Source organism: Pinus tabuliformis, chromosome 2_2 (genome assembly GCF_031772625.1).
Source record: "Pinus tabuliformis cultivar Carrire ecotype Pingquan chromosome 2_2, CPIR1, whole genome shotgun sequence".
In the NCBI taxonomy this organism is placed as follows: Eukaryota; Viridiplantae; Streptophyta; class Pinopsida; order Pinales; family Pinaceae; genus Pinus; species Pinus tabuliformis.
In genome coordinates this window covers 41,810,357-41,823,412 of record NC_142300.1, presented here as the reverse complement: position 1 = coordinate 41,823,412, position 13,056 = coordinate 41,810,357, and positions in this window count along the sequence as shown.

The following is a 13,056-nucleotide window of genomic DNA, read 5'->3' as shown; positions in this document are numbered from 1 at the left end:
ACATTTCATATTTTAATATTGGAGATCTTAAAATGAGTTCAATGCAACTATAAATTGGATTAGTCTATAAAAATTAATATATGTAGCCCATTCCATTTTTAGAATGGCTATCGAGAACCGTGGCAAGGTAGAAACTATAAAATATGAGAAACTAAATATCAACCATTGAATTAAAGGGAACTTTTTAAGATTATAGAAATATTAGAAGTGTTTTTAAAGTGCCTGAAATTTAGGTTTTATATATATATATATATATATATATATAGATATATATATATATATATATATATATATATATATATATATATATATATATATATATATATATAGATAGATAGATAGATAGATATACATTTAAAAAAACATAGAACATGATTTTTGACCATTGACATTTACTCTCACTTTATTATGGAGATTCTTAATGTATAAATGAGATTTGTTACAATATCATGAGTCAATATGGTGGTTCATCAATCCCACATGCTCAAAAAACCATAACTCACTTCATATGACATTTTTTATTATTAATGAATTTAAATTAAAAGGAAAAAAGCATAACTAATTTAGAGATAAATCTCAAGTTTTGATTTGTGTATGCTATTATAAATACTTTAGAATATTTCATGGAAGTTAAATCCCTACCATATACCTAATATTAGTAATTAATAATTAAATTAAAATTTGGGTAACCCTATTCGAAAATATATATATTATAATTAATAAAAATAAAATTTATAAAAAACTATAAGAAGTGAATAGGAAAAGATAAAACTTCACACATAAAGGTGAATAAAGAGACTCTATAACATCTTTGATGCTAACACATCAAATATTTGAAGTCTCAGAGTCAATATGTGAAGTCTCACAGTCAAGTCCAACATGAAAATGACTTGGCAATTGATTCCAACATGGAAATGACAACCTCACACGGACATTGGATGTGCTTCCGTCTCATTTTGAAAATACCATTGTCTTTCTGTATGTCCCTCATTGAAAATATGATTGTCTCAAACAAAAGGGTTCAATGGAAGAGAACATTGAGGGCTTCCAAAAATTGAATATAAGGTTAAATGATATTCCAGAGGAGCATAGGATTGACGTGTTCATAAGGACTTTAAAGCATAACATCGAAGATTAGGTTTACCTTTGAGAACCTGATTCGTTATAGAAGGCATTCAAGTTGGAAAGAAAAATTGAAAGAAAAATTATGGCAACAAGGAATCCTACCACTCACAACTGTAAAGATGGAAGTGTTGTTTCCCCTAACCTTCCACAACCTGCAAGGTTGACATCACAACAATTTGAAAAAAAAAAGAAGATAAAAAGGGATTTGTTACATTTGTGATATAAAATGCACTAAAGGTCATAAGTGTGTTGAGAAGATTTTTTTTTACATATATTGTGAAGAGGAGGAAGAAAAGGAATAATAAACATTAAAAGAAGATGATATACACCAAGAACCAACCCTGGAGAAAGTAGAAATGAATCCGACCATTTCTTGTAATGCATTGGTAGGAATTACCACTCCTCAAAATCTCAATATAGAAGGACATATCAAGAAGAAAAAAGTAATATTGCTAATTTCTTCAGGTAGTACCCATAATTGTATTCATTGTAAGATAGCCAAGTGATTGAATTTTTTCCTATATCCAGCAACAAAGTGTTAAGTGATGGTTGCAAATGGAGGAGCCATAAATTTCTCTTGAAAGCGCCATAATATCAAGCTATCCATGGGAGAATATGTATTGATTAGTCCAATGCTTTCCATTCCAATGGGTGGTGCTGATGTTGTTCTAAAGTTCCAATGGTTACAATCTTTAGGTACGATAGCTTTTAATTTTATTGAATTTTTTTTGGGAAGGAAAGGAAGTTGAATTAAGGGGTATCACTAGGAAACCATGAAAGATTACTAGTTCTAATTGCATGAAAAAGCTTCTAAAGAAATAACAACAGGGTGTAATTGCACAATTATGTTCACTATAGGTTCCCACATCGAAATCACGTATTTCTCCATATCTCCAAAAAGCCTTGGGCTATCATTCCAAGGTATTTGAGACTCCTGAATGCCTCCCACCTATTTGTGCTCACAATCATGCTATTCATTTGATTACAGGAAGTGATACTCCAAACATCAGGCTATACAAATATCCTTATGCCCAAAAGAGTGAAATTGAATGTATGGTTGCAAAAATGCTAGACGTTGGTATAATTCAACCTAGTCAATGTTCTTCCTCTGCTCGAGTAGTATTGGTGCACAAGAAGGATGGATCATGGTGCATGTGTCTGAATTATAGGGAGCTTAAAAAACTCAATATTAAAGATAAATTTCCCATTCCTATCATTGATGAATTATTTGATGAATTACATAGAGAAATTAACTTCACCAAGTTGGATCTTCATTTAGGATATCATGAAATCATAATGAAGACTAAAGATATTCTGAAAACAACATTTAGAACTCATGAGTATCAATATGAATTTTTAGTAATGCCTTTTGACCTTATCAATGCACCTTCTACATTTCTAGGTTTGATGAATTCCATTTTGAAACCCTTCCTTACAAAATTTGTGTTAATATTTTTTTATGATATACTAATCTACAACAAACCTTGGAAGGATCATGTTCAACATGTTGAGAGGGTGCTCACACTATTGGAGGAGAAACAATTATATGCAAAAGCCTCCAAATATTTCTTTGGAGTATTGGAGGTGGAATATGTGGGTCATATTGTATCTCATGAAGTTATTAAGGAAGACCCTAGAAAAATTAAAGCCATTAAGGAATGGAAAATCCCCACATCCATAAAGCATCTGTGAGGATTTCTCATGTTGACAGGGTATTATCACCTGTCTGTTAAGAATTATAGGAGAATAGAAACACCTCTAGAAAAATTATTGAAGAAAATATGCATTTTCTTGGACTCCAGAAGCAGCTAAGGCCTTGAACATATTAAAGAGCCAATGTGCCAAGCACCGGTCTTAGCTATGCCAGACTTCACAAAAACCTTTATTGTGTAATGTGATGCCTCAAGAAATGGAATTGTTTTTTTTTTAATGTAAGAAGAAAGACCCATTGCTTTTGAAAGTCTTCCAATCAAAGGAAAGTATTTGGATAGCTATTTATGAGAAGGAAATTTTGGAAATACTACATGCACTTCAGAAATGGTGACCTTACCTAATTGGAAGACACTTTAAGGTAAAAACAGATCATGATAGCCTTAAATACTTCTTAGAAAAAAAATTATCATCAAAAGAGCAACAATAATGGGTGACAAAGATGTTGGGTTATGACTTTGAAATCATCTACAAAAAAGGGAAGAAAAATGTTGTTGCAGATGCACTCTCAAGAAAGGATGAGGATGTGGAAGCATTGCTTTGTGCTATTTCTATTATCCAACAAGATTGGATAACTAAAGCAAGGGATGAATGGAAGAATGATGAAGAAGTGTGGGCACTCATTCAAAAGTTACATCAAGATCCCAATACATATGATACATTTAGTTGGAAAATGGCTTCATTATGGTACATAGATTGCTTAAACCTTTGTCAGAATTCCCAACTCAAACAAAATATTCTTCTAGAATTGCACACCGCTCCCTTAGGAGGGCACTCAAGATTTTTTAAAACTTACCACAAGGTTAAAAAGGATTTTTTTGGGATGGTCTTAAATCTAATATTCAAAATTTTGTGGAAAAATGTTTGTTTTGGTAACAAAATAAACTTGAGATAATTAAGACCCAAGGTCTGTTACAACCTTTATCCATTCCAAGTCAATGTTAGGAGGAGTATTCAATGAATTTTATCATAGTTTTACCCAAATCCGAAGGAAAGAGTGTCATCATTGTTATAGACATTTTTGTGCCTTACAGCCTCGAGCATGAAATGTCCATAATCTAAGGGATCCAAAGTCCCTAAACATGTTGTTCCTACCCCTAGAGGAACAAGGCCAACTAACCACAACAATTCACAGAAGTTCTCCACCTGAAAACACTCAAAAACAAGCCAATTCTAGATCATGTCAACTGCTCCACTAAGCATCTGCGCTGAATGTCAACTGCAACACTAGCTACCTATGCTGAGCGTAACTGGACAAGTGGCAGGCTCATTTCTCAATGTGTCAATGCCCAGGAAGCTTCCAAAGTGACACTTGCATTAAGGAATTCGACTGGTGATGAGTAAGAGGTTCCAAATCTCCAAGTGGAAGCAAGAACCTCCAAGTGGACTCAAGAACTGAGAGAGGGAGAGGACACTAGTCACTTCTCAAGCTGACTCATCCTCTCTCCAATATCCCTATATATAGATCTCTCCTCTATGAGATCAGGGAGGCTGGAATTTTGTGATTGCAAAGAATTGTTGTTGGTTTGTGGCTAGAAACATTGGGTGCTTAATGCTTTGAAGGGAGCTGAAGAAGGAATTCCATTCTGCTGGGAAGGAGATGCTGGATTGGAGCCCTATGGGTTGTATCTCTTCCTGAACCCTGTTACTTATCAATAAAGCTATCTTGATTCTTTCCTATATGCTGGTGTATTTTGTATGATTGCATTAGTGTATTTGATTTACTTCTAATCCTGAATCATTTATGAATATGTATATTTGCCTTTGCATTGTGTTCTTCTCTTGTCGCAAGTAGCTGTTCTCTTGTCACAGGTAGCTGTTCTCTTGTGATCTCGTGGGATTCAAGTAGTTGTTCTCTTGAGCAAGCGAGGAGACAAGTAGCTGTGGACACACAAAGAGAAGAGGATCTAGATCGAGGGACAACCGAAAGACAACGGTAAGTCTGCCAATCTCCCCTCTTTCACATTTCATAAAGGAAGAAATCATAATAGCTGTATTCGTTTGTTGCTAAGGCGCTGTCACACCTTAGGTGGATAGGATCGTCCTGCATAGGCATTTTTCCCCACAACAAATTGGCGACTCCGCTGGGGAAGAACTTGTTTATTCATTTCATTTTTGTTTCTGTCATTTGTTTACTTCATAGACTTGACAGTAACTATTGAACTGCATCTTTCCCGGATGCAAAGTAAAAAGTTGCTGCTTTGATCCAGTTGTTGGACTTGTCTATGATCTAAACTAGATCCACAAATGATTTGATGATCCTTGTGATAGTCTTTAGTACCCTATCAAAGCATCCCTCTGTTTATACCTTGCTTGTGTTTCTGATTTGGCCCGAAACAGTTGATTTTTGATCATTTTATGACCCAGAACCCAAGGGAAACGAGAGTTTCTCCTTCAGCGCAACTGCTGTGAAGGCAGTTTGCATTTCAACGCAGGTCCCGAAGGGGTTACCTGCGCTGAATGTCAAGTCCTCAGTGTTGAGGTTGCGTTGAACCAGTTTGGCCTTGTGCAGCTGGGGTTCTTTGTCCTCTGTTGCCCTGTTTTGATCTCTGTTTTTTGCAGCCTTTAACCAGCATAGGTACCAGTCTGATAAGTCTTTTCTTTGCTTAGATTCCACCTCATTTTTGTACAAAAATATTGTGAATGTTTTTATGTGTTTGTGGCGTCATTTACAGTCTTCCTTTGCATGAGTAAAGTAGTCATCCTGTAGCCTTTGATTCAGATCTGATTGATTGTGGTCTTAGAAGAGAGTTCATTGGCTGTTTTCAGATTGATGATAGATTTACTTTTGCTTATTGGTTTGAATTTGTCTCTTTTAAAGTGTTAAAACAAGTCTTTATTTCGAAAATTGCAAAGTGATTGTAATCTCTTCTACCCTTGTTGTTTCCGAAAGAGTAAGCTTGTTTGTATTGATCATTTTAAAAGCGAATTCAAAGTTGTGCAAAAGCTTTCTTAGTAGGCATTTATACTAAGAAAGTTGAAAACAAACACCTGCATTGTGCATTTTGCATTTGATAGTTTGCATGTTGGATTTAGGGAAAGTGAATTAGAGTGTGCTGATTGCTCTTTGAGAAAAGATAGTGTTATTCTTTTCCCTTAGTAGCTAGGATTTTCAAAGCTGAAAGATAATAAAGCTTGCTTATCATCTTAGACTTCATTTAGGAATTTGTATCATACATCTCGTGGTGAACCTTGAAAGGCAAACTTTAAAAAGATCAACCTAAAATAAACTGAATGAACCTAACAACGCTTTGTAACATAACGCACAACATAGAGGTCTAGGCTAGAGACATGTTCCGGCGTCGTTAAACCTAGTGACTGTCGATCTCGAAGAAGGTGGGTGATTCCTCCTGAGAGACGGTAGCGCTAATACGGATTTGTGCTCCCACATACTGTCGCGTATATATTGGGAGACCCCTATAGGCATATATCGTTTATCCTTATGAAGCCGTGTCAGCCGCCCTACTGATCGCAATGCAGTGAACACAGCATTCACGAAGATCGACCACCCGTACCGTAAAAAGTATTCTGTGGTTTTGCGAAAAGTTTGGCACACCCTCTGCCTAGATCTCCAGAGCAGTTTCTTTTGGCCTTTTTCAGACTCTATAACAGAAAAAGTCCATCCGAGCATTTGTCACTTCGGGCTCGTTAAAACATCGAAGGAGACTAGAGTCATCTTTAGATTTTTCTCGACTCTTTAAAACTGAAAAAGCAAGTTGTGTCTAAAGCGTCGTTAACAATTTATTTTAAACGGAACAATCACCCTTTAATCCTGCGTTGATCTTTAGGTTGAGAATATGGAGCACACCAACCAAGGAGTTCCCTTGGGTGGGAATCCTAGTCCCTTCTCCTCTTGGGGAGATGTTGGTGCGCCCCACATGGCCACATTGTCGCTTCCAGGACTGACAATTGGCCTACCAGTTTGGCTCTTTTCAACCAATGTCGTTCAGAATACCACAATTCCTAAACAGTCGAGTCAACAGTTAGATCAGACAAGAGTTGCCTCCCAGCCTTCCACTTCATCTTCCTCCCCTCCTTCCTCTTCGCTTGACGGAACTGGTAAGTCAAAAAACCGTGTTCCTAAGGAGAAGAAGGAGAAGAAGAAGAAAGAAAAGAAGAAGAAGGAGCCTAAGGCGACTGGGGGCAAACAAGGGTCATCTAACAAAAATCCACACACAGCACTCATAAGGCCTAAATCGCCATGCGTTATATGCAAGGGAGACCATTTCCATAGAGATTGTCCATGTATTCCTCGGATACTAAGGGACTGGTCCCCCCGTTTGCACAATTCGGTAGCATCGACCTCTGATAGCCATGTCGACTGCTCACCGTCAACTAGTGGGAGTGAAGCTCCAAGAGAGAGCGGGAGAGCTAAATTTCCCTGCAGACTGTGTGAAGGCGATCATGCCATCCACCGTTGTCCCTTCTTAGACGAGGCAAAAAGAGTTCTGGAAGATCGCCCGATTTTATGAGCGCATCTCCCTCCTGGATATCAAAGACTCCTGCCAAGTCCCTCACTAGTTGAGAACCCGATTGACCCGCCCAGGTGGTCAGCCGAAGCACCTGTCATTGAAGATGAACCATCTGGATCCATGCCTGACGAAAGTCAAAAGGTTGATACGACAGTTGACTCGGTTTTGCCTTCAGAGGCTCCATCTTCGAATGACACCATCACAGAGGAGAATCAAGACGACACCGTCCAGATTCTCTTCATCAGCACTGACTCTGGTGATCAAGGGGGCAATGCCACCATTCCTTTATCGTAGGAAGGAAGTTCATCAGAGCGCTATCCGGCCGTATATTCGGTCCCACCACCAAGCAACCTGGTTGTGTCCTTTGATTGGAACCAACTAGGCAGACCCCAGTTTCCAGCCAGTATACCATTCAGAATTATTTGTCAAATATACAGAATGGTAATGGCTGGCACTATCATTGATGAGGGGGCATCTGTGAGTATCCTTTCCTCTATTGCTTGGAGAGCGCTTGGTTCGCCAGCACTCTTACCTGAGATGAGAAATCTATCAGGTTTTGATAAAGGAACCAGTCAACCTTTAGGGATCCTCCCCAATGTGCCTGTAACATTGAAAGGGAAGACCGTTCAAATGAACGTGATGGTCGTTCAAGGACCCTTGGATTATAACCTACTCCTTGGACGAGAGTATATATATTGCATGGGAGCTGTAGTCTCCTCACTCTTTAGAGTAATGTGTTTTCCGCATGAAGGAAGAATGGTCAAGCTCGTAGACCAACTTTCGTTTCCCGGATCACACATCGCAAATAGTCATGTGCCATCCCTAAATGGTCTATTCACGCAAGAAGTGTCTCAACCCACGGTCCGTCCTCCTGATGAGCGCGAGTAATTCGGGAGGATATGACCGGAACCCAGGGGGCATGCATCCTGGCCTGCTTCGGCAAGAAAACTTTGGGTATAGAGTAGGTTTCCGCGGGAGAATATGACTAGTCCATACCCCGTCCGTGGATGGAAGAGGGGTTGTTCTAGAATAGGATTCTTTTGTCAAAGTTACGTGTTTGGCACCAGAGTCATTCACCCTTGTCTATTTCGGTAGACATTGCCGAGGAAGTGTTTTGTTTGAAAGAGTAACAAGACAATCTTTGGGTAACCTGAAAGAGGTAAGCCTCTCTCGATTAAAACAAATGTTTTGGCGGAGGGTAAGTAGAGGTAACCTTGAAACTCTGTTTTATACCTGGGGGCATGCAAACCTTTTAGAGTGCAAGCAAAGAGTGGTTATTTATCTGTTTTTTGGATTAGCCGTTTCCGAACTTGCATAAAGAAAGGAGAGGGAGCATAGCTTTGGTAAGGCGCAAGCTCTATAAAAAATGGGATCTTTCATGAGACACTCTTATCTTATGACTGGGTAATCGAGCAGTTTTAGCATAAAGTTCATGCTCGTTTAAAAATAAACGCAAGATCCGAGCAGTTTTAACGCGGTCTTCATGCTCGTTAAAAAATAAATAAAAGCAGTGAGCAGAGTTTCCTCCAGTGTTTAAGCTCATTTTTATCTAAAAAATGAACCTATCCCGGTAAATAACCACAGTGATCGTAAATTTATCAGCCGTTAAAGCCTTGGTCGTGTTTGCACCTGCCACCTCCACTTTTCATTTGGCCGATCGTTCACCTCCATATGATTGTTTACCCATTTTGAGGATGATCCAGGTGGATGTTGGTGGCCACCCACCAACCCATTTGGACCCCCAAAACTATCTCTTTCAGTCTTTTCAGTTTCCTAAACTGCAGCATAGTTTACTATTTTTAGCAGTTTTTCGGGTCTTGAACTTCCAGAGCCGTTTTGAGGCCCTAAACGACGTTTTTTTGGGAATCTGGGGCAACATGGGTCCACGGACCGATGTTGCCTCCCAAAGTGATAGTACTCAGATAGATCTTTCTAACGAGCTATCGTACGCGTCAAACAGAGATCGTATGCCAAAGTTACGACCCCGCGAAATTGATGTACCAATTTACCCGAACGGGGCCCACAATTTGGCGTTTCATCTTCTAGGCTTAGGTTTCGGGATGTGAAGGGTTTTCCATTGTTTCTCAACAATAAATAGGCCTTGGAGCCTCATTGTAATACAGTTCAGAACAGTTCAGAGGCATGTAGCCACCACATCTCTTCTCAGAGATAAGCTACCATTGCCCTAGCTGGTTTATTTCCATTTCTGGTTGTAAGCATATTTCTGTATCTTCCATTAATGAAATGAAGTATTATTTCCGCTGCATCTTTGTATTTATGGTTATCGCATCTCTGTATTTATGGTTATCTCTGTAATCTATTGCGTTCCTGTTTAAATACGGATCAGTGGTATCAGAGCGGTCTGTTTTTTCTCTGTTTTTCTTTGCATGTCTCCAACGAGGTCGAGATATAAGGAGTTAGGGCTTGAACTAGTCGAACCTTTGCAAGACCAGCCTTGCAAATCTCGACGGCCTCCCATGGCGGATGAGAAGAAAGACGAGGGGGCAGGAGATCCTATCAAAATCTTGCTCGAAGAAGCACTCGAGCGGCAAAGGAACGCGATGATGGATAGCTTTGCGCAGATCCTTCAGCGACTACCCGGAGGCGACGCATCGGCTTCCAACAGCGACTCTGGAAACACCACGCCGTTTAAGGTACAAGTTAATTTTGAAATCCCCATCTTCGAGGGTCAAATAGACGCAGACGCCGTATATAAATGGTTAAATCTGCTAGATGGGTATTTTTCTGTTCACGAATTTTCAAGTCGGGAAAAGATTGTTTTCGCTCTTCTCAAAGCAGCCCCCCACGTCAAGGACTGGTGGGAAACCTACTGCGAGCAGAAGGTTGAAAGTACAGGCTCACTATTTTCAGCCGCACCCACTTGGAATGACTTCCGGGATGCCATCAAAGAGCAGTACTACCCTGTCGGAAGCTATGAGGACAAATACATCAAATGGACCACACTAAGGCAGGGACGAGACGACCAAGATGTGCTGGAGTTTACAAACATTTTTCATACCCTTCGCACACAGTTGGGTATCAAAGATTCTGAGCTGCATCTGGTACTCAAATACCGTGGCTGCCTGCACAAGTACATCCAGGAAGAGATGGGGTTCTTGAACATCCCCTCACTCGGCACAGCATACTGATACGCTGTCAAAATCGAGCAAAAGTTCAAACAGAAGAAGCGAGACTTTGGATCTGCAAATCCGAAACCCAAAGGACAAAGCCAAGGTGGGGTGACCCAAGACAACCCATCAAAGCCGCAAGAAAAGAACAACACCACGAAGCCGAAGACGGACATAGGAAAGTGGTGTGAGTTCCACAAGAGTCCCACTCATAACACAAGTGAGTGTCGGACCAAGCAGTCGCTGGTGGCCGAGTTGAAGGCTTCTGAATCTGATGCATGTTCTGACCCTGAGCCAGAACCCGACAAGGGGAATGGAAAAGGGAAGCAAATCATTGATACGGATCCCAGTGCCACTGTTGCCACCGCCAAGATCAAGAAAGATGAGCCCGAAAATCCAGAGGAAGGGGAGCGTCTTTTCCACTCACAGATGTGGGTCAAAGGTTGACTGCTACAATTCATTGTCGACAGTGGCAGCCAAAGGAACCTTGTTTCAGCAGAGGTCGTGAAGCGGTTGGGCCTACCGACTACACCACACCCACAGCCGTACAGTATCGGGTGGCTTCATGAAGGACGAGATCTCAAAGTTCGCCAGCAGTGCCGCCTTCCCTACAGCATCAAGCCCTTCACAGACGAGGTATTGTGTGATGTTACACCTTTGGATGTTTGTGATGTACTATTAGGCCAACCATACTTGTGGAAGCGACATGCTGTGTATGAGTCAAGGCCTCGTGCTGTCATTATCTCTTTGAATAATTCATTATACAGGATACCGGAGGTGGCCCCACCTACTGCCACATCTTTGATCACTACTAAGAAAGGCAGCAAGCTCATCTCCCAGACTAGGAAATTCATCTGTCTGGTTCACTCCCAAAGTAAGGGGAAGATCGTTGCTGCATCCATGACCCCTCCAAAGGGTTCCTCCAGGCAGCAGCAGCAGCAAAGGGATACAGTCATGACAGAACACAGGAACAACTTCTCCTCACCCATGGGGGTACCACATAAGTTTCGGGTGGGCAACAAAGTCTGGTTGCATCGACAGAGAGAATGCCTTACCAGAACCCATCAGAAGCTCAGACCACTCCGACATGGTCCTTACAGCAGTACCAAGGCTGTGGGGAACAATGCTTTGGAGCACATCATTCCTCCATTCCTTTGCCTGCACCAAGTGTTCAATATGGACCGTCGTCGACCACACTTCTCACCATTATTGGACACATCAGAGATTGCAGGACAAGTTCAGCAGATGGAGGAACTCAACGCAATGGGGACCATTGCTTCCTAAGGGGGGAGGAATGATCCAGGTAGATGTTGGTGGCCACCCACCAACCCATTTGGACCCCCAAAACTGTCTCTTTCAGTCTTTTCAGTTTCCTAAATTGCAGCACAGTTTACTATTTTTAGCAGTTTTTCGGGTCCTGAACTTCCAGAGCTGTTTTGAGGCCCTAAACGACGTTTTTTTGGGAATCTGGGGCAACAAGGGTCAATGGACCCATGTTGCCTCCCAAAGTGGTAGTACTCGGATAGATCTTTCTAACGAGCTATCGTACGCGTCAAACGGAGATCGTATGCCAAAGTTACGACCCCGGGAAATTGATGTACCAATTTACCCAAACGGGGCCCACAATTTGGCGTTTCATCTTCTAGGCTTAGGTTTTGGGATGTGAAGGGTTTTCCATTGTTTCTCAACAATAAATAGGCCTTGGAGCCTCATTGTAATACAGTTCAGAACAGTTCAGAGGCATGTAGCCACCACATCTCTTCTCAGAGATAAGCTACCATCGCCCTAGCTAGTTTATTTCCATTTCTGGTTGTAAGCATATTTCTGTATCTTCCATTAATGAAATGAAGTATTATTTCCGCTGCATCTTTGTATTTATGCTTATCGCATCTCTGTATTTATGGTTATCTCTGTAATCTATTGCGTTCCTATTTAAATACGGATTAGAGGAACAGCTGCAAAGAGTGATTTCACTTAGCCATCCTTGTGACACTGCCGTGATTGGAAAATTCCAACCTGTACCTGGAATCAGTTGTTATCCCTGTTTATCACTCGTTCCTCAAAAGACGAGTCTTCTTTAAGCTCTTTTCAATTGACTCGTAAAATATGAAAAGATTGCCGAGTTTTGGCCTTCCAGCTCGTTAAAGGACAGGAAGAGCTATCCCTCCTCTAGATTTTAATCTTTTTGGACCTGAGGGATTATTGCACAAAAAGGTCGAGCGCTTGTTTTATTCGGCTCATTAAAATTATCGAAAACTCATCCCTTCTGTATTGTTTTATACTTTTTCGGACTTAAGGGATTAGATGACAAAAAAGGAATTTTGGAGTTGACTTTATGTACCTTTTCAGACTCTCTAAAAATGAAAAGGACCGAGTTATCCTTGTCGTTAGACTCGTTAAAATTATTAAATAGCGACAAACTTGTCTTTAGACGAGAATGAGTTTCCCTATCGCTAGGCTCGTTAAAACATAGCGATGGGCTTGCCTGAAGGGCAGGTTATAGAACAAGCATATGTTATCCTCCTCAAGCTTGACAAAAATAAAGAGGTACTAATCAGCAATGACTGGGGAAAAATTGGGAAAAAATCAAGAAAACTTTGATGGTAGCAGGTCGCTCTTGA